Below are 23,082 nucleotides of genomic sequence, written 5' to 3' on the forward strand. Positions count from 1 at the left end.
TGGATGAGTTTGGTGTCTACGAACCGCAAATGACGAGTATAGTGGGTGTACGCAGTTTCGTTACGCAACCACGTATGGTTCGTCTCATTTTTGGGTTTGTTCATCCGAACCCTCGGGTTCCATTTTAGATACGGCATCCATTTTGTTTCTTGCCCTCAAGTAGCCAGCGAACGGACGTTGTCCGCTTCGTGACCCTGGGACTCCCAAGCTTACATGAGGGACACGTGTTTCTTTGAGGGTGACTTTTACGATAAGGGAAATGACACGGCGAAGGCAGATGGCCCCGCTCGAGACTCATCTTGCCGTGCTAGCCTATTGTTTCAGTCATGCATGCATTGGACACGAGGTCTTTGATCCTGTCATCAAGTTTCCTTTATTACTCCCGACACTCTTTTTTAACCTGTTGTGCATCCTTGTCCTTTCTTTGCATCTGTTTTTGTCCCCTCTCCTAATGTGTTTACGGTCAGAATGGAATGTGTTTTATTGCGGGGTAGATATGTTTTTACAGTTGGGAACCGGCAATGCTGCTGTAATTATGTTCCGGCCTCCTGAAACATGAACACGACTCTTTTGAAGTTTATTGTGGGAACTGAGTTGTAACCTTTGTTCGCCATACTGTGCAATGGCAAAAACGTGTATAAAAGGAGCGATCCACTTTTGCAATTTGAAGCAGTCTCCGAGAACCTACACGTTGTGTACTTCTTGTGATTTCTGTATCCCTGCAGTAAATAAACGCTGATCTCTGACGTCGCTGGAAGTGTCCCGTGTCTCTGTGTTTTGTACGCCAGAACAGGTAACCCACGAAGGTTTCAGGTGTTGTCCCCTGGCACCGCTGGGTCTTAGAATAACCCAGTCCTTCAAGCGTCAAATTCGCATCCAACAGGGCATGGCAAACGCGATCAAGAGCGATGTCGTGCTCACGAACATCAGACCCATAGACCAGGATGTCGTCGCTGTAGTTTAAGGTGTTGGGGATGTGTTGAATTATTTGACGGATTGCCTCCTGAAAGATTTCCGCGGCAGACGAGGCACCAAAGCTCAGCCGCTTGTACCTAAAAAGTCCTAGGTGAGTTGCAAACGTGGTGATGTAGTGAGATTTCGTGTCTAATTCTAGCTGGTGATAACCTTTGTTCAGGTCTAGCTTCGAGAAGACCCTTGCGCCATTCAGTGCAGCAATCATATCGTTCAGATGCGGTCCAGGGTGTCGCTCCCTTTCAATTGCGGTGTTGGGTAGGCGCATGTCAACGCACAGTCTCACCTTGTTGGGAGTCCCTTTTTTAGGTACGATGACCACCGGCGACACCCAAGGGGTCGGGCCATCCGTTCGCTCAATGATGTCTGCGGATAGAAGTTCCTGAAGTTCGTCCTCGACGGCACTTTGAAGATGAAATGGAACACGTCGTGGGTGCTGCGCAACGGGTTTGATCTGTTCGTTAATGTGCAGCCGAATTTGACAACCTTTCAGCTTGCCTAAGCCTCGAAATAATTTGGGAAATTTGCTGACACAGTTCTGATTGTCGTTGACTTTGAATAAGATTTCCACCAGACGAAGACGCTCTGCAGTGGGGAGGCTAAGTAGGCAGTCGGCTTCAGGCCCTTTGATGACATGTATGACCGCCTGTATGGTGATGTCATCATGGGTGAGTGTTGTGTGGAATTTACCCAGGCAGAGGAGTGGTTTTTTGGCCATCCACGTGAAGACGCGGACCGGTGCAAAAGTTAGTGGGGGTTTCGGGACCATTTTCTCGTGTTCCGTAACTGGAATATAGTTCAGCTAGGCTCCGCTGTCCATTACAAATTTGGTGTCGTGATTCCCCACTCTAATGTCTAGGCGTGGATACTTTTTCAGTTGATCAGGGTCTGCAATCATGTTCAAGTATTCCACAGTGTAGGTCGAGTCTTTGGAGGAAGATGATCTCGAGCCCGAGATGGGGATCTGCGTTCCCATCGTGACCTGCGTGATTCCCGGCTGGAATGTGATGGCCTGGGGACCGCATGAACTCTCCTTGAACAGCTCGTATGTGATGTTTCCTTGTGTCTGAGCGGGACGATCTCGTTGTTTCACTTCGCCTTTCCTTGTGATAGTCCCCGCACATTGCTTCGAAGTGGTTGGATCGCCCACATTTCCTGCATCGCTGACCCATGGCCGGACAGGTGTCTATATGAGGATAGTCATATCCACACCGATAACATCATTTAGTCCTTTCTGGCTTTCGGTCCCTTCGCCCTGGTTCTCTTCTCCTGTACTCCGGGCGTCGTTGGCAAGACGACGGACTAGGTCTCCATTTATTCTCCTGCGAATACTTCCTTCTGCTACGAGGTTGTTCTTGAACGCGGTGTGCTTGCTCATGGCTGACGTTGTGTCCTGTTTCAATGGTGGCGGCGTGTTCCTCCGCTTGGCCGTATATACGAGTCATTTCTTCAATCTCTTCCAATTCGTGGGGTTTCCTCAGTAACCGTCTCCTGAGTGTTTCTGAGTGACAGCCGGCTATGATTTGCGATTTGATGGCAGCGTCAGGCGAGAAGGTTTCAAACTCACAGTGTCTCGACAGCCGTCGTAACCGGGTGATGAATGCACTCATTGCTTCCTCTTTCCCTTGACGCGCTTGGTGAAATGCGTGGTGCTCATAGTCCACGTTTCTTTTATGGAGAAACTTCTTGTTCAGTGCCTCACGCACTTTGTCATAGGTTCCAGTATCTGCAGGCGAGAGATCCTTGATGATTTTGCTTACTTCCCGGCCTGCTAGGTTGCGGAGGGCAATTAACTTCTCTTTGTCTTCCGTCACTTTGGATCCCTCGATATAATCTTCGAAGTCTTCTAACCATTCTTGCCACTCTGGGCCACGGTCAAAGGTTCCGGAGCTCGCAGGTGTGATCCTCCCGCGACAAGGGGCTTCCGCTGTGGTGAGGTGGTGGGGGTCACCATTGCGTCGTTGTTTTCTTTTCACCCTTTTGTTGGTGCCTGTTTCTTTATTTATTCTCGCCAATGCTTGTTTATGTACACTTGACAATGCTTGTTTATTTCTTCTCGCCAATGCTTGTTTATTTGCTCTTGTCAATGCTTGTTTCTGTTGCTGTATGCCTGACTTCAAAATGGCCGCTCTACAACAATCAAGGGGTCTGTCTTGAAAAGTGCCTGACTCCAAGATGGCCGCTGTCACTGCATGCACACGAGGCTTTCTCTCATGGCTCACTTGGTCCTCTTTCACTCTGGACTCACCGGCGGGCAGCTTCAGAGGGTAGCACACATCAGTACCTGCTTCTCCCCAACGGCGGCTACTACCAGGTGAGGTTGGGGTGGGCTCCCGCCTTATTCGGCAGATTCCCGCGTTTCTTCTTGCGACAGCGTGCCAAGACTCACGCATCAGGCGTGAGATCTTTCGACATCGACGGGCACTCAAGCCCGGACTTCAAGGCGCTCGGCGGCGCTCGCCAGCGGGCCTTCAGGGACGGCGTCCTCTACGCTGGGGCACTTCTCTTTCGCTCTCGGGTGCGAGGCAGGGTCGGGGTGGGCTCCCGACTTCTGCGCTTACCAGCCTCACCCAAGGCACATGCTTCTGGCGTGAGTCGCGCTTCGGCGTGATCGGCTTGATTCTTTTCGAGCGAGTCAGCGCTTGTTCTTGCGGCCGCTCTCGGCTCCCTCACGGTCTCTGGGGGGGTCAAGGTCCCCTGCTGCTGGCCTCTTCTCCTCAGGCGGCAGCTTAACTTTACTTGGCAGCGTTCTCCTCGACGTTGCCTGGGACAGGGTGTCTTCGTGGGGTTCTGTGAGCAGTGGGGCTTGGTCATCCCACCCTCGTCGCCAGTTGTAGCATCGCGCTACAAATAATCACAGACACTACTTGTAGTTACAACTGGAGCTTTATTCTCCGCATCCAGCCTCAGCCCTGTCCCTACTCTAACTGCTCTCATTCTGTCCTGACCCCTCCTCTTCCCCTCCACCCAACTCGCTCCGCCCCCCAACTACTAGACTGCTAACTTCATTACATGCCAAAAATCGTTGACCTTTTCCAGAAAAACTGCAGAATTTCAATATACCGAATAGAACTCTTTATTTGCTGTAAATCTTTCTAGATACTTTTAATCTTATGCAGCACTGTTAAAAGAATGTGCACAAACTTTGAAACAAATGCACACACGTTTAAAATAAGTGCACATATTTTCACCGAGGACGACTACATTCCGTAACAATATGTGATGATGTAAGCCTTCTCTGCTGTTTTCGGCGAAATTTTCTCTTCGTTTTGAATTACTACAGCAATTTTGTAATTTAGAAAATGAAGCAATTTTGTGAATTAGTTATTTTATACGCTCATTTTAGGATTAGCTGCACATTAATACTTTTTTAATCCGTGACTGCAAAGTGGCCAGGAGAATGTAATACAGTATATTTTGTGGGTGGTGTTGTTTATAAATCACTTGAGTAAATTATGCAGCATGTGCTCATTTTACGCTAGTTCATGCACAAAATTTGAGTGAGAAACTTGGACCTGGTGTAGTTGGTGTTGAAGTAGGTGTATCCCTCGTTCACTACGGCGGATGCCTGTTTCTGCGCCAACCCTGCTCTCCCTTCTCTGGTGTAAGCTCAGACCTGGCACAGACGAAGGCACTGTGGTACCAATGTAAATGGCAGGCATAGTACTTCCTATGAAAAGCGTGAACCTAGTATGTATGATCTCGGTTCTATCCTTCACTTAAGGTAGTGGCATAACACAGGATGTGATGGGCCCTAACGCTACCAACAAAAATGGCCCCACCCAAAATGGTACTGGGTAGTAAATTACAGGGGGCACGATTCATAGAACTAACTTAAGACAAAATCCATAACATACTACCATTTTGGTACATCCAAATGATTTACATATCCTAGATCATTTCCATGAAATGCTTCCCAGCCCATGTGGAGATGCAATTCATGAGCTGAAGAACAGAAAGTCCCTATGTCGTAATGAATAAAAGAGAAGATGCCTCTATCTAAACCAAAGAATCAGATGCTAAAAGATCTAGCAGTGTTCATTGCCCACTATGTGCCTCTATCAAAGAGAAACTTTATAGATCTTTATAAAGACCTACTAATCACAGTAACGCAGTACAGCATACGTTTGCACGAAATAACTCATTCAATATGATCATGTGTATATTCCAAAAACAATTTTATTCTAAAAAGAGATATTGCATATTTAATCAAAAATCAATGGTAATCTTCCTCCCAATATAGGTTACAATCTAAGCATATCGAAAGCCTAAGAACATTAAAAATCAAAAATCTTAAAAACATTAAAAGTCGACGCAGCGTTTCGGTGCTTGTTCGAAATTTTCACCTTCTTCAGGACAATAAAACTTTCAATCTGGAATTTGCGATGGATTATGTTTGCTCAATTACATAATATGTGGAAGTAGAAATATAACTCGCCACCGCTAGGACCTCACTAGGAGAGCCTCTATAGATGTATGGATCCTTTTCTTGTATCCGTTAAAGCCACCGTATTGTATAAGGTGGAATATATTATTAATATAGATTTCTTTATATGGGAAAACCTATATTGTAACAGGACCATTAGCGTAGATATTTATAATCTTTGCCTCATTCGTTGAATTGACTGATCCTGACTCGTGTGCGTGTGGGTAAAACCACCAAATTTGAGGTCTGTTGGTTGGCTATCGGCCTCACTGCTCTGACGGATACTCCGGATATGGTCGTGTCGTGAGATGAAATTCATATCACACGTTCAGGCACGCTTAAAGCACTATGTTATCCAGGAAGGGTCTTACTGTGCAGCATGTCTGTTACCAGAGTGGCCATGCTGCAACATGGAGTTGTTGTTGGAGAATATGGGAATCTGGTGTGTGCGGGCCAGCCACACTTCTGTGATGCGCGTGTAGCACATTGTATGTGTTCACCCAGCCCATGGTGAACTGGTCCTTAAGCAGGTAACTTGAGACACTAGTGCGCTAACACCAGGCTTTGGACTATTTCAATTTCAAAACAAATAATTGCCAAGTCCTGAGGTCACAACAAGGCATTTCAAGGTTCAAGTTAAAAGACTGTCATTGATGACATTTTGGAGGCCACACTGTACTTCACCGTGATTTGAAACCAGATAATATTTTTCTGGATACTAAACAAAATGTGAAACTTGGAGATTTTGGATTTGCTAGGATCTTGCACCATGACTACAGTTTTGCAAAAACATTTGTCTCCTGAACAAATGAGTTCTGAACTCTACAACAAGAATTAGTATATCTGGTCCCTAGGAGTTGTGGTGTATCAGTTATGTGCACTGTTGCGGCCTTTCAGTGCTCCTCACTTTTTGGTCTTGGCAGAAAAGATAAAGGAAGGACGTGTCTCCCCAATGCCCAATATTTCCTCAACTGAGTTAAATAGAGTAATTGGGAGAATGCTTAATTTGAAGGCTTACCAACGACCTTCAGTTCCTGACCTTCTACAGAACCCACTCCTGTCCCGTTGGACTTCTACTGAAGGACAGTGAGTCCAGAGAAAAAGAAGCCCAAATGTACTGTACATGGCCACGGCTCATGCCCATCCACTGATTCTTTGCCATAGAGGACAACTATGACTTTCTCAAGGGTACCTCCACCTGTACACTGTGTGGTGAAGAAACCTGTTCATGAATTTCCAAGAGTAGCCTCTGAACTGAAGTGTACTCCCATCAAGAAACCCTGTTGCTGTGGAACTCCAAGGTGCTGCACACAAGCTCTCAGAGCAGAGCGGGTCAAACATTGATCTCCTCTTATTTAAGGACCCCTTCTTCAAACGCTTTGAGCAAAGTCATCACTGGATATTTAACGAGAATAATTAGAAAAAAAGGACTGCGATTTGATTTGATTGGTATATTTGTAAAGCACACGAATGCCCGGGGGCGTCTTGGCGCTGGAGTCAGTAGAGCAGAATGATTGCTGATATGGTAAATATGCTGAATTAACAAGCAAAAAGCCAGGTTGTTAAGGCTTTTCTAAAAGACATAAGCGAAGTGCTGCTTTTTATTGTGATAGGAAGAAGATTCCATGTTTGTACTTTTTTTTATCGTATTTAACTCCTATTGACACCCAATTATGTATCTAACATGCTCAGCATCAACAATGTTATATGTACTGTAATTTTAATGTTTGTACATAAAGTTATATTTTACTAGTGTGTAGCCTGAATTTTTAAAGCTCTGGCCTAATTTTGAAATGTAATTTATATAATATTTCAATAAAGTAATTAACATTGAGTTTTTAATAGTTTACGTAAAGCCGTCTCATTTGACATATTTCTAAATTGAATGGGGAGAAGGTTACAGACCTTGGCCAAATGGACCGAGAAGGATGAGCCACTGTGCCTCGCTCTTTTAAAGTGAGGAACCATAACCAGGCGAGCCGTTCCAGAGCAAAAGTCCCTGCCAGGATGATCATTCTGGATTCTCAAATTCAAATCTTGTGGTCCTATACCGTGGAGAGCACAGTGGATAAGCCCTAAGTTTTTGAACATAATTCTCTTGTTGACTGGTAGCCAGTGAAACTGTTTGAGATAAGAAGACTACACTTAGGAAGATTAAAGAGAAGGCGAGCTGCCGTATTCTGCACTACCTGAAGGTGTATAAAACATTGGAATAATCCAGTCTGGATAGAATGGAAGCATGGACTACAGTTTTTTGGACTTTCCAAGGAAGAAAGTTTAAGAATTCTTTGATTGTCTTCATGCTCGAGAAGCAACTTTACACTACAGAGAGAATTTGAGACTTAAATGAGAGTTGGTTGTCAAAAATTACCTCAAGATTTATAGTCGCTTCAGTGGGCGAGGCTGGGCCATCATTTCGCCAGAATCTTGTCCAGCTCACGACCAGATTAGGACCAAAAAGTAGGATTTCTGTCTTGTCAGGATTACACTGCAAATGATTTTCTCTAAACCAGCCGAAGACAGCTCTCATACAGGCAATGAAAGCTTCCTTAGCAGTATCCAGGACACCCTCGAATGGAAACAGTAGCTGAGTATCAACATACAGATAATATTGGTGCCGAATAATTCCAACAGGGATGCGAGCGGGGACATGTAGATGTTAAGCAGCGTCCCTGGGGCACTCCACATTTGAGGGTTTTTGTGTTCGAAAATTGTGGCTTCATCCACACTGACTGTTTCCTAGCTGGTAAAAAGGAACTAAGCCGTTTCAGAGCCAGTCCACCTAATTCGATATCTGCCAAATGTTGAAACAGAATATTGTGAGAGACGGTATTGAATGCCCCAAAAGATCTAATAGGATAAGGGTGGTACTTTGACCCTGATCCAGTGTAACTTTTTGGTGTAAGCTGTATTTTCCACAAAGGCGGTTTCAGTGCTATGACGTGCATGGGAACCAGATTGGGATGGATGGAGATGGGTGTGAGTTTCCACAAACTCAAAGAATTGACTATTAACAATAGATTCCAAGATTTTTCAGTCGGCAGGCAGAAGAGAGATCAGTCCAAAATCAGACAAGATTTTTCAGTCAGTTGTAGGCTTTTTAAGAGGAGAATTACACTTGCCTTTTTCCATGTGTCAGGGACAGTGCTTATCTGCAGGGAAGAGCTCAACCCCCTTAGTTACTTAGTTTACTGGTACCCCTTTAGCCCAAGTATATTTTTAGCTTGGACTGCATCACTGGTTTTCAACCATTGCAAGGAAACACCACGCTCTGAGTTGATGCTTTTACCATATTGTTCACTTCACTTCCCTTAATTATGTATTTCTGCAGCATGTGTTTAGCTGCTCTCATAGGTCTACATGGCCTTACAAACATTGATTGAGTTATTCCGTTTTTGGTCAGATTTCTAAAAGAGCTGAAAAAAATAACAGCAGATGTTTTTGTCATCAGTATATCATCTGCAAAGTGATGGCCAGATCAAATAAACCAATCTGACCTTTGAACAATAGATCCCAATACCATTAAACCTCCAGTAGAACCTGGCACTGAAACCTGCCAAATATCCCTGTGGGAGAAAACTCTCATGGCGAGGGAGGCATTGATATTTTTATTTTCCAAAACAAAATCCCACTTTGGGTTTTTGTTTAGGATAATAAAAAAGCTTTGTAAGATTCCTGTGAGGCTCCATCATGTTGATGAAGCCGCCCGTCAAACCTACAATGCGCGTTGAGAGAAACTGCCATGGCAGCGGTTCCTGCCAATGCCACGGATGAAGTCCTGATGGAGTAAACACCTGTCTGCCAACACCTAAATCAGGCCCGAAGTCTCAGTGTTATATTATTGCTGATTTTGTTCTTTTTTTAGGTCAGTTTGTTTCTACTTAGTGTGCAAGAGAACAGTTAGAGACAATGTCTGAGGGATAATATTTGTGAAGAGAAGAGATGCATGTTATTTTGGTCTTCATTTCTAAATTGTACATTGATACTTGTATAGCACACTACTCACCCGCAAGGGTCTCAAGGCGCTTGTACGAATACCGCTGTGGAACCCATCCTGGCTTTCCCTGTGAGGCGTGCACTCCTGGGCACCCCCAAGGTGGAGGCCAGGCATCCTTAGCGTTGTGGGGGCCATTGTGGAGATTAAGCAAGCTATTGCCCAGAGTTGCAGAGTGGGACTCCATGATTGGAATAGGCACCGAGGCGAGAATTATCATGTCCGTGGAATTTTTTGAGCCCAAGACCCGCCGAGGCGGGGAATTGAACCCTGGTCCCGGGCTAGACCTCTGCATCAGGGTCTGCCGCTCTAATCATTGAGCCACTTCTCCACTTCTCCACTCCATTTCTATGAGTCTTTACCTTTCTTGTTGCTTCAACTATGTGGTTTAAGCATGGTTTAGTTGCAAACTATATATTCAGACTGTTTTATATAACTCTCTTAGAACCCGTAATTATAAAAATACATACATCACAATTATTTTTTTTAACTGTAATGTGCCAATGCACATGAAATTGCCACTTGCCATGGTGAATTGCCACCCTATTCAGACTCAGAAGTGTTTACATTTGGTAGGTTTCCCTGAGTAGCAGCTGTACCTGGGCCCAAATCATGCTTCCCACAATGCCAAAATTGATCAATTTCCATGGCAAAAATATGATGTTTCTCACATTGCGTTTTAGGCCTTTCCTGTTGTGGGTGATAGGCAAATCTATACAAGTGGGGTACTGTTTTTATCAGGAGATGTTTGGGAACATAGCATAGTATCAAAAGTGTTATTCTTAATTGATTTTTCACACTTTTTTGGTTTCCAAATGTAACAGCCAGCAAGGTACATGCCCCACTTAAACAAATTAGATTAACCCGTCATCATGAGGTGCAGAGATGATTTTCCCCTGAACTAAAACTACAAAAACTCACTCTGCGCCAATCAGAAAGGAAGTGGAGGCAGAATTATTCACATGCAGGAAAAATCACCTACCTAATGGCCTTGAAGGAATATAAAAAGGCAACCTCCACAGCTAAGGCAGCACATTTCTCCTCTAGAATCCTAACCTCAAACATCCAAGCTAAAGAAATATTTGCAATAGTAGACAAACTGTCCAACCCAGAGAGAGACTAAGCAAATCCATGCCATCGCATTCCCTCTGCGACTCTCTGAACAACTTTTTTATTGATAAAATCGTCTCCATCAAAGCCAGTATTCCCACCCATACGTCTCCAGAAATCTCCACTCCTACGCCCAGGAATCCCCACTCCCCCGATTCTTCTCCGCCCATTGACACCAAGACCTTGCGCGACCTACTGTCAAAGGTCAGATCTGGCACCCCTTTGGACCACTGCCCCCCTCATGTCCTAAAAGCGGCCTTCACCGCCTCCCCGGACCCTGTTCTCGCCCTCCTAAACAACTCTCTGTCCCAGGGCTGTGTCCCTAATGCCTTCAAGGAGGCTATAGTGCTCCCCCTCTTAAAGAAACCAGGGGCCGATCCCCAGACGCTGGCAAACTACCGCCCCATCTCCTTGCTCCCTTATCTGGCCAAGGTATTGGAATCCCATGTTGCAAAATGCCTGTCCAATTTCATGAAACAGACTGAGTTCCTTGACCCACGCCAAGCGGTTATTCATCCAGCTCACTCCACGGAAACGGTGATACTGGCGGTACTGGATGCCCTACGAGAAAAGGCTGACAGACCCCAGGCCCTGGTGCTGTTAGATCTCTTGTCCGCATTTGACACGGTCGACCATTATATATTGGCAGAACGTGTCAGTAAGGCAGGCATCCAGGGCCCATCCCTTAGATGGATCAACTCCTTCCTGAAAGACCGCACTCAGGCAGTCCATATTGGCCAGTTCACAGCCCCAAAACTCAAAACCACATGCGGGGTTCCACAGGGTTCCTCGCTCTCCCCGCACCTGTTCAACCTCTACCTTCTCCCACTGATCAGATCCTTGAAGGAAAGAAGAGTGGTCACTTTCAACTATGCCAATGACCTCCAACTAATGTTCACAATTGATAACTCCCCCCAGTAAATATTTGACTTTCAGTCCACCATGAAATTAATTTGTCACTGGATGGACCACAATCACTCAAAATTAAACCCAGGCAAAACCGAACTGGTTCTGACAGGTGGTGGCCACAATCAGTGGGGCCCACATTACTGGCCAAACAAATTAGGTCCCCCTCCCCGTCCCCTCCCCCTCAGTGAAAAGCTTAGGGGTTACCATAGGCAACGACCTCTCCCTAAAATCTCATGTAGGCTCGGTGATTTCCACCTGCTTCCTCCAGTTGCGAAAAATTAGAAAGATAAGCAGGCTACTGACCCAAGCAGCTCTGGTACAGGTCCTGATAGCCATGGTCCTATCACGTCTAGACAACGCCAAAGCAATATACCTTGGTCTACCACTTGGCCTTACAAAACGGCTACAGATGGTACAGAACCAAGCGGCTAGATTGATATACAAACAGCCCAGGTGGCAACACGCTTCCCCCCTTCTTAGGAAGCTGCACTGGCTCCCTATCCCCCAACGCGGCCTGGTGTTTAAATCCCTGAATGACCTGAGTCCTAAATTCATAGATAGCCTCATTTCTCACTACACTCCTTCACGAAACCTCTGCTCGGCCCAGCTCCAACTTCTGACTTTCCCTACCTTCAAGCTGAAGCGCCAAGGGGGATGCAGGTTTACAACTCTGGCCCCCCGTCTGTGGAACTCCATCCCCCTGGAAATCGGGTCAAGCTTTGACCTACTGAGATTCAGAAAATCTCTCAAAACCTGGCTATACATCCAAGCATACGAATGAACTGCTTCCGGGTCGGCACCCCCCTAGTACTCGGCACCATGAAACCAACCGGTGTACGAGCACTTTATAAATCATTTTTAACATAACATAACAAACAAGAATGCAAGAAAGAATACATTTGGTAAAATGCCGTCTGAATCACATGGTAGTATAGGTAACCTCAACTTCAAAGTTATATAAATAACCACTATTCTTACACTCATGTATCTTAGGCATTTTTCAGAAATGCATAGATTTTCTTCCTAACCATCTTCATTCATTAAACTTTACCATATGAACCCCCTCCCCTCCCCTCAGCGCCTTGAGACCCTCACGGGTGAGTAGCGCGCTCTATAAATGTATTGATTGATTGATATGAACTGAAGCATGGTCGGTGCACAATGAAAAATCATTATAAGTTGCAGCTCAGTTGTTGTCTCTGGGTATCGCATGTTTTTGGACAACCAACAAACACCATATATCCCTGCAACCATAAGGGTCTAACAGAAATAACAGTATATTAGATTTGTAAAGCAGCCATCGGCTCAAAAAATTGCAGATAAAAAGCCAATGATTCGTTTCTCTGGGAAAACCATGAGTGATTCACACAACTGACAACTTGCTGAATTCAGAATTGTATTTAGTTTTCAGAAATGCACAGCTTTTTGGGTTCACCCATGGCTTTTCTCACCTGTTTCCACCACAAACTGCAAGTACATGGAAACTTCAAAAATAGTAAAACTAGACTACCACTTACAAATGTGCAAAAACTGTAATAAAAACTGTTGATTTTTCTACAACTCCTAAAAGGTAGGATAATGGTGATCTGAGCACACGCTGCAAAACTTTTTTTTGATGCTTATTTTTTAAAAACAGGCATTCCTGCACAGCACTTATTTCTATTTTTTTTTTTTATCCACATTTTGCTATATTTTGGTTAGAGGGCCATGCAGCTGGCGACAGACATTTTCCCTTCTCAGTGCTATCCCATTCTGGATGTGTGTTTACACAGTAAACTATCAGCATTTTCCCACTCATCTTGCCAGACACTCCAGATACCAAAGGGCTGTCCTGTGGCTTGATCCAAAATCTGACTGTCACTTCAAACACAGCAATGGTTGAAGGGGACATGTGCATTGTCCTACTACACGTATGGTGTCTGTGGGATAAACCAACAATTGACTAACACTCTATCAAAGCAGTGGCTGATTTGAGAAGGCTGACCCAAAGACCCTTCATGTATGTATGCCTGCATGATTTGTTATGTATTATTTATCTTTATTACAAGAAATGTATCTAAATACAATTGAGAGCACCAGCAGTGTCACATGAAACCACTTTAGACTTACTGTAATTATGGTATTGTACAACCCGCTACCTTTCTCTTCCAAATCACTGGCTTGTGGTGCAGCTATCTCTAAATCACTTACATACTAATCTCTCCTGTACCCTCAGTACTAGTCTCACATTATACCCTTAGTACAGTGTTTCTGATTGAAACACTGCCCAAAGATAAGCTGTTACACACAGCCTCTTCAGAATCCGGTGTCTGCAATATTTAATGTACATTGCTGTCACATTCCCAGTGCTTAATTTGTAAACGAATAAGTGCAGGGACTCTTGTCAGGAGGCCATTGCAGCTTGCCTCACACATTAGCCCTGCCATGCTGCCAGTGATAGTAAAAACACAACTCATAACCATCACTCTCCTATAAGTGTGACAATTAGGACTATTTCAGGCCTTCAAAGCTATAAGAATGGCTTGGATGGCAGATAATAGTAATTTTTAATGTATAATGAATTAATAATTAACTGTGTTGTGGTCATCTCTAAATTAAGCAGACAGCACCACCTGTGGCAGACTGTCACAAGCACCAGTGTTGAAAATTAAGTGCCAGTGCCGAGCACTGGAAACCACCATCTCAAGTTCAGCACTTGGGGAACACAAGCACTTCTTGAGCTCCATCAAAGATCATTATTTGTTTGAAAGGATTTGTTAAGTAGTCAAATATCTATATTTGATTCAAAGAATCATCAAAGCATTTCTTAAAACTATAAAAAGGTTTTAAAAATGCATAAAACATAGATTTCACTTGTTAATACATTAAAAATAATCCTCTTCAGTGCAAGTGCAATATGAATCAGCGAGATGGCATTTCCGATTTTCCATTCCCTATAAGAGAGTTTGTTCATTTACATAAAAGTGCAAGTGCATACTAGATTGACCCTTCTCAGAAGTAAAATGGATAAGGATATACCTTTACCTTTAATATATCTTTATTTCGACTACAGTGAGTCATAAAAGAAAAACACAGAATAAACAGAAAATACAACTAGTAGAATCAAAAATTGAAAATATATACCAGAATACACTTTATAGCCGGAAAATGAATACTGTCAAGTTAGCAGTGCACATAAGATGACAATACGACCAGTCACCCAAGACAAACAGAAAAAAGTGAAACTAAGTGATCTCAAAATTACAAAGACTTTCTTCTGGTTTTCCACATTGCGTCTAGAAATTTGCTAACAACAAAAACGGTTAGAGGTGATAATCCGTTTTTAGTATTCGATATGCTTCCAAGTGTTTCCTAAAGCCCCATTATTTACATAGGGGGACAATCCACTTTTTCCTAGATGCTGCGTACAAAGGACAAAAGAGGATTACATGGAGATCATTTTCGGGCTGGTCAGTGCAAAAGGGACAATTAACAATAGATGGAGGGTGCCATCTGCTTGTCAGAGCGCGGATTGGAAGCGAATTATATCTCCATTGGAGATATAATTTTCTAGGGGTAGAAGGATAAATATCATTCAGCACTATCTCAAACTTGTAGTAATCTTTTATTAAGATGAATGAACTTGTCATGGAACCCAATTTATCAGAGGCCAGCCAAGCCGACCGGTTACTTTCGTGGTACATTTTAGCCAAAGCTTTACGTGTTATAATCTTAGAAGCGTGTTCTGGAGAACTCCACAGAGAAGGGCAACCCAACCTATCAAACTCTTCCTTAATATATTTTAACCAGGGAAGGTTTTGTATAGTTTGGTACTTCAATAAATCCAAAAATTCTAGTCTATAGGTATTAAGTTCAGGGGTTGCCCAAAGACGCCGCCAAAAAGTTAATGGCTTTAGGCCTAATTCTTCCTTGATGGATCTAATTCCTAGATCTAGCCTAAGAGGAAGAAGGGGAGTACTGGTAGGAAGGGATGACAGTTGGCGAAGAAATTTATTTTCAATGGCCACCATTTCTTGCGGGTATTTGTGACCCCACAGTTCCGCGCCATAAATTACTTCCCCTCTGGCCTGCACTTTGTAGATCTCTAGTGGGGGGCCAATAGGTTTTATGTAGGAATTATTCCAGAGTTTAATAATCCCCCCAGTTTTCTGTGTTAATTTTAGTTGGGATTTGGTCTGGTGTTGAGTCCATAGGAAGTTTTCATTTATGGTCACTCCTAAGTACTCAAACATCCGAACTCTCTCCAAACTAACACCGTCGATGGTCGGATTTGGGCGGGATTTTTTAGGGGGATTCAAAATCATAAACTTAGTTTTGGTCGTATTAATTTCCAGCCCCCTATCTTGACAAAAAGAAACGAAACCGTCCAAGACTCGTTGGATGCCCATGGGGGACTTGGCGAGTAGCAAGGTGTCATCAGCAAACATAATCGCCGAAATCCCCACACCCGCGAGCTTGGGCGCGTCTCTATTAGGAACCACACTTAGGTAGGGGATAACTCCATTAACATACAGGCAGAAGAGGGTAGGTGCCAGGACGCAGCCCTGGCGAACGCCCCTGTTGACAGGGAAGCTAGATGATAAGTTTCCCTCTCTCCCACATCTAACCTTGGCAAAATTATCAGTGTGTAGTCGAATTATAATGTCAAGAAGGGGGGGTGGAATTACTAAATCGCGAAGGACAGCCCATAGCTTGGTGCGTGGGACCAAGTCGAATGCTGATCGGAGATCTACAAAAACAGTATATAGGGATCCGCCCTCAACCATGACCGTCTTCCAAAAGAGCATATTAAACCTGAAGATCTGATCAATGGTAGATACACATTTCCTAAAGCCAGCCTGGTAGTGGCTCAGGATCTCAAACTCATCAATCCAATCCATTAGGCGATCCAAAGTCAGCCTGACAAAAAGTTTTTGGGCTACATCAATTAAACTAATAGGCCGATAGTTGGCTGGGAGAAGAGGCGATCCCTTCTTAAAAATTGGGACCACCTCCGCACCCAGCCAAGTAGAAGGAATCTTCATACCCCTAGCAATTCCATTAAAAATAGTTAAAGATAGGGAGCCCAGACTCTTGGTTCATGTTTATAAAGATCACCGGGCACCTTATCGAGGCCAGGGGCCTTTCCGACAGGGAGTGCCGAAATGGCAGCCTGGACTTCGACAAGAGTAAAACTAATTGAATCAAGCGCACAGTTATCACTTTGCGACATTTCAAACAAAGGGGGAACCGTACTAAGGGGCTGGCACTTGTATAAAAGACTGAAATGCTCCTCCCAAACTTGTGGGGCAATATTCGGGCTGATTGCAGAGGCTATCTCGGTCGAACCCGTAGTCACGATCTTCCAAAATCTGCAGGAGTCGCAATCCGACAAAGCAGATGTTAGATAGGCCCAGTTCTGACTACTCCACTCAAGCTTAGCATGGTGGATTAAATAACGATAAGCACGTCGTTTAGAATTAATAAGGTCTCTACTGTCATTTGCCTTTAGTGCTGTCATTAATTCTGCTTTTGCCAGTCTACAGGCCCTATTGAACCATGGATGCTTTCTAGGTTTCTGTTTCTTCAAGGGAGCTAGGGGATTCAAAATATTTGATAAGCTTATGTAAAGTGCATTATTAAGTGCAGCAATTTCCCTGTTGATATCTGGAGATGGTTCAGAGTCAGTGAGGCCAACCAATTCATCCAAAGTTGAGCTGACACTCACGTAAACTCTGGAAATATCCTCTGGATTGCTAACCAGTTTGGGCCATTTCACCCTTCGTCTGTTATTAGAGAGGGCAAGAGTGTCTATTCTATCCAAGTACGACACAGGTTCAATCAGACCCAAATCTGGAAGAGCGAAGTCCAAGATCAGGGGGTTATGATCACTTTCACTCCTAGAAAGCACCTCAAAATCCTGGACTCGCTTCCATTCCTTGCACTGGACGAAGATATAGTCAAGTTGAGCCTCTCTACCAGATATATTAAAGGTAGTCTTCGGGGGGTTATCAGATTTGGATCGCCCATTGCATGCTCTAATAGAATGAGCGAGCGATAAGGAAGTAATTTGAAGAGCCAGGGGGGTCCAAGATCTTACAGTGGGGCCAACCACCTGTGGAATTTCCCAAAAGTCATCCTCCTCCTGGTTTATAGCGTCTAGTAGACCCTCAAGAGGTTCAAAGTGGGGGTTAAAGTCCCCACCTACCACTAAAAGGATACCCTCAGGTAATTCCGACAATACCGTAGATAGCACATCCACAGCCCTTGATTCAGCCGATAAACTAATCGGTCTAGAATAAATATTAATCAGGGCCATTTGTGTCTTAGCCTGCCATTTCAGTATTAAGCCCTGGACATCATCAGACTCTGTATCCTGGACAGTAGCAGTACAGCCCAAATGGGTTGCAACCCAGATAGAAAGGCCACCGGAGGGTCGGCCCTTACCTCCCCAGGTAGCCGGAAGAGAAAAGGAAGTGAAGCCCGCTCGATGGTAGTCAACCCTGGCCCATGTTTCCTGAAAGTAACATATGTCGTGCAGATCTATAAAAGAGCCCCATTCTGGACAATTAAGCTTGTTATGGAGGCCCGCAATATTCCAGGAGAGAATCTTTAGTGATGGGCGGACACAGGGTATAGATATGACATCATTGTCTAAAGTGGGTAAAGGGTCATTATAAATGATGTCATTAGTTGGAGTCGCCACAGTCTGGGCTGGACCAGGGGATTCGCGCTTATCTCCGTTAGATGTAATTTCGACTCGCAGTCAATCCACCTCTTCAAGAGGACTAAACCTGTTTTGGCAAGGAAAATCATGCACTACAGACTGGTTAAACCAAGAATTATCGTAATTTCGGCTGCGAGAGGATGGACCCACCCTTGTCCAGTCATCAACATTCTTGGTGTGTACATGGTTATTGGCTGGGGGATAAAAAAAGGAGAGTGCAAGAGGTTGAATAGATGTCTCTCCCTGCTTCCCCTTCCAAGCAAGAATATATGACACAATCTTGGGGTTTCTAAAGTTCACCACAACGCAATCACCCTTATAATGTTTAATTGAGTTGCCCAGCCAATTGATCCTCCTAACCATCAGAATACCAGCAGTTACAAATGGTGGAAGTGGCCTATGAGTATTTAACCAACTGATGACTTTATTTTTGAGGGAGTCATAAGTTTCTGAATCAGGATTAGTGCACTTAGGGACTCCAGCCAAGACTATTACATAGGGAGCCGCCTCAGGAGGTAAGTTCACTACATCCTTCCAACTTGACTTCCCCTGTTCATTATTGTTGGTTACCCCGTTAATACTAAGAATATTCGGTTCGCTAACAGTTTCCGTAGGCCTGGGTTGGTCAGATGGGTAATTCTGTATTGACAGAGGGACAACAACATTGGGCTGGGGTGTATTCGAAGATCGTGGCATATCATCTGTCGCCATTTCTCCCCTTGTTCTTGTGAGTTTGGAAGGGCCACCTAAATTAACAGTAGACAAAGACAGGGGATCTGGGGGTTGTAATTGCTGCACATTATCAATTTTAAGGATAGAGCTATATTTGTTTGTTAAGCAATCAGTAATAATCCCTGTAGCTTTTTCTATTTCTTTTAATGTATCATTAATAGAATCAAATCTAGCCAATAGAGGATCGAAAAAAGTCTTCAGCGCATTTACTAAAGAGCTAATTAACATATCTGTCTCTCGGCCTGGTCCCTCAGCGGTAGTGGAAGGGGAAGGATGATGGGATATTTGATCGCATCTTGGGATGGGTAGTGGAGTAAGGATTTCAGTAGGGCCAGACGGTGCCTTAGATGGAACCTCAGTTGGTGGTTTACAAGTAACATCAATTCTGGCCTTTTTCCCACCCTTCATCTTCCTCACACATTTCCTTTTAGATACCGCCCCCTCCCGTTAACTGTGGGCTGGTCTCAAAACTATTTCCTCCCCCAGATTCGGTGCAGCAGCGGATATCAGAACAGTAGAGCTCTCGGGAATAAGTTGGAGGGATTCACGCCGAGAAGCTGTACTAGTTCTTAGGTCCTGGAGAACTGACTCGATCGTTTGGTCGATGCTGTTCATTAGGGCAGTATGCGAATTATTCAATGTCTCCGGAGACCTGACAGAAGCGAGTAAACCAAGGGAAGATCTTCTAGTGTTTTCAATGCCATCCGAGAGTCTCTGTTCTAGCATATACAGCTCATTGTTGACCACCGAATTGGCCCTGATAAGAAAATTATCCAGTGTACCTGGTAGCATCGGGGTTAGTGGCTGTATTTTCTTCCGTGTAGCCATTAGATTCCTCTGTGGACGATGAGGGGCAAAGAGGGGGGGCCCGGTCCGTTCTTGACCGGGCTTGAACGTGCTTAAACGGGCCCGCCCTTTGCCCGGGCTTCGCCCCGGACCGCGCCCCGCACGCGTCCCGCTAGCGCGTAAGTGAGTGGTGACTAATGTAGAGGGAGTAGGAGGAGACGGGAAGAGGAACCAGGTGCGGTGGAAAGCAAGTCAGGCAAGGCACACTGGTCCTCGCAGTCCCGGTAACAGGAGAAGCCCCAGAAGCAATTCAGCGCCGTGAAAGTTTGTCAGCCAGCAGCTCCGTGGCAGGTGAGGTTTAAAAAAGCACTTTTAAAAATGAAGAAATTCCCGCGCCTACGAGCGGCCCCCGCGAAGCGGGGGCCGCAAGGCTTAATGTAGTAGTGCTGGGAGGAGCCGGGAAGAGGAACCAGGTGCGGTGGAAAGCAAGTCAGGCAAGGCACACTGGTCCTCGCAGTCCCGGTAACAGGAGAAGCCCCAGAAGCAATTCAGCGCCGTGAAAGTTTGTCAGCCAGCAGCTCCGTGGCAGGTGAGGTTTAAAAAAGCACTTTTAAAAATGAAGAAATTCCCGTGCCTACGAGCGGCGCCCGCGAAGCGGGGGCCGCGAGGCTTAATGTAGTAGTGCTGGGAGGAGCCGGGAAGAGGAACCAGGTGCGGTGGAAAGCAAGTCAGGCAAGGCACACTGGTCCTCGCAGTCCCGGTAACAGGAGAAGCCCCAGAAGCAATTCAGCGCCGTGAAAGTTTGTCAGCCAGCAGCTCAGTGGCAGCTGAGGTTTAAAAAAGCACTTTTAAAAATGAAGAAATTCCCGCGCCTAAGAGCGGCACCCGCGAAGTGGGGGCCGCGAGGCTTAATGTAGTAGTGCTGGGAGGAGCCGGGAAGAGTAACCAGGTGCGGTGGAAAGCAAGTCAGGCAAGGCACACTGGTCCTCGCAGTCCCGGTAACAGGAGAAGCCCCAGAAGCAATTCAGCGCCGTGAAAGTTTGTCAGCCAGCAGCTCCGTGGCAGGTGAGGTTTAAAAAAGCACTTTTAAAAATGAAGAAATTCCCGCGCCTACGAGCGGCACCCCGAACTGGTTCTGACAGGTGGTCGCCACAATCAGTGGGGCCCACATTACTGGCCAAACAAATGAGGTCCCCCTCCCCGTCCCCTCCCCCTCAGTGAAAAGCTTAGGGGTTACCATAGGCAACGACCTCTCCCTAAAATCTCATGTAGGCTCGGTGATTTCCACCTGCTTCCTCCAGTTGCGAAAAATTAGAAAGATAAGCAGGCTACTGACCCAAGCAGCTCTGGTACAGGTCCTGATAGCCATGGTCCTATCACGTCTAGACTACGCCAAAGCAATATACCTTGGTCTACCACTTGGCCTTACAAAACGGCTACAGATGGTACAGAACCAAGCGGCTAGATTGATATACAAACAGCCCAGGTGGCAACACGCTTCCCCCCTTCTTAGGAAGCTGCACTGGCTCCCTATCCCCCAACGCGGCCTGGTGTTTAAATCCCTGAATGACCTGAGTCCTAAATTCATAGATAGCCTCATTTCTCACTACACTCCTTCACGAAACCTCTGCTCGGCCCAGCTCCAACTTCTGACTTTCCCTACCTTCAAGCTGAAGCGCCAAGGGGGATGCAGGTTTACAACTCTGGCCCCCCGTCTGTGGAACTCCATCCCCCTGGAAATCAGGTCAAGCTTTGACCTACTGAGATTCAGAAAATCTTTCAAAACCTGGCTATACATCCAAGCATACGAATGAACTGCTTCCGGGTCGGCACCCCCCTAGTACTCGGCACCATGAAACCAACCGGTGTACGAGCACTTTATAAATCATTTTTAACATAACATAACAAACAAGAATGCAAGAAAGAATACATTTGGTAAAATGCCGTCTGAATCACATGGTAGTATAGGTAACCTCAACTTCAAAGTTATATAAATAACCACTATTCTTACACTCATGTATCTTAGGCATTTTTCAGAAATGCATAGATTTTCTTCCTAACCATCTTCATTCATTAAACTTTACCATATGAACCCCCTCCCCTCCCCTCAGCGCCTTGAGACCCTCACGGGTGAGTAGCGCGCTCTATAAATGTATTGATTGATTGATATGAACTGAAGCATGGTCGGTGCACAATGAAAAATCATTATAAGTTGCAGCTCAGTTGTTGTCTCTGGGTATCGCATGTTTTTGGACAACCAACAAACACCATATATCCCTGCAACCATAAGGGTCTAACAGAAATAACAGTATATTAGATTTGTAAAGCAGCCATCGGCTCAAAAAATTGCAGATAAAAAGCCAATGATTCGTTTCTCTGGGAAAACCATGAGTGATTCACACAACTGACAACTTGCTGAATTCAGAATTGTATTTAGTTTTCAGAAATGCACAGCTTTTTGGGTTCACCCATGGCTTTTCTCACCTGTTTCCACCACAAACTGCAAGTACATGGAAACTTCAAAAATAGTAAAACTAGACTACCACTTACAAATGTGCAAAAACTGTAATAAAAACTGTTGATTTTTCTACAACTCCTAAAAGGTAGGATAATGGTGATCTGAGCACACGCTGCAAAACTTTTTTTTGATGCTTATTTTTTAAAAACAGGCATTCCTGCACAGCACTTATTTCTATTTTTTTTTTTAATCCACATTTTGCTATATTTTGGTTAGAGGGCCATGCAGCTGGCGACAGACATTTTCCCTTCTCAGTGCTATCCCATTCTGGATGTGTGTTTACACAGTAAACTATCAGCATTTTCCCACTCATCTTGCCAGACACTCCAGATACCAAAGGGCTGTCCTGTGGCTTGATCCAAAATCTGACTGTCACTTCAAACACAGCAATGGTTGAAGGGGACATGTGCATTGTCCCACTACACGTATGGTGTCTGTGGGATAAACCAACAATTGACTAACACTCTATCAAAGCAGTGGCTGATTTGAGAAGGCTGACCCAAAGACCCTTCATGTATGTATGCCTGCATGATTTGTTATGTATTATTTATCTTTATTACAAGAAATGTATCTAAATACAATTGAGAGCACCAGCAGTGTCACATGAAACCACTTTAGACTTACTGTAATGATGGTATTGTACAACCCGCTACCTTTCTCTTCCAAATCACTGGCTTGTGGTGCAGCTATCTCTAAATCACTTACATACTAATCTCTCCTGTACCCTCAGTACTAGTCTCACATTATACCCTTAGTACAGTGTTTCTGATTGAAACACTGCCCAAAGATAAGCTGTTACACACAGCCTCTTCAGAATCCGGTGTCTGCAATATTTAATGTACATTGCTGTCACATTCCCAGTGCTTAATTTGTAAACGAATAAGTGCAGGGACTCTTGTCAGGAGGCCATTGCAGCTTGCCTCACACAT

The 23,082-nt window shown here is 44.8% G+C and overlaps 1 protein-coding gene and 1 pseudogene across 1 annotated transcript in view; both read left to right on the forward strand.

Moving 5' to 3' along the window:
- LOC146855554 (uncharacterized) overlaps nt 1–23,082 on the forward strand; it is a 421,570-nt gene that overhangs the window by 301,241 nt on the left and 97,247 nt on the right. The gene's annotated exons all lie outside the window — the stretch shown is intronic.
- Nucleotides 1,607–6,742, forward strand: LOC146855557 (serine/threonine-protein kinase Nek2 pseudogene; annotated as a pseudogene).

The sequence above is a fragment of the Triturus cristatus genome, chromosome 4_1, assembly GCF_964204655.1.
Source record: "Triturus cristatus chromosome 4_1, aTriCri1.1, whole genome shotgun sequence".
Taxonomy (NCBI): Eukaryota; Metazoa; Chordata; class Amphibia; order Caudata; family Salamandridae; genus Triturus; species Triturus cristatus.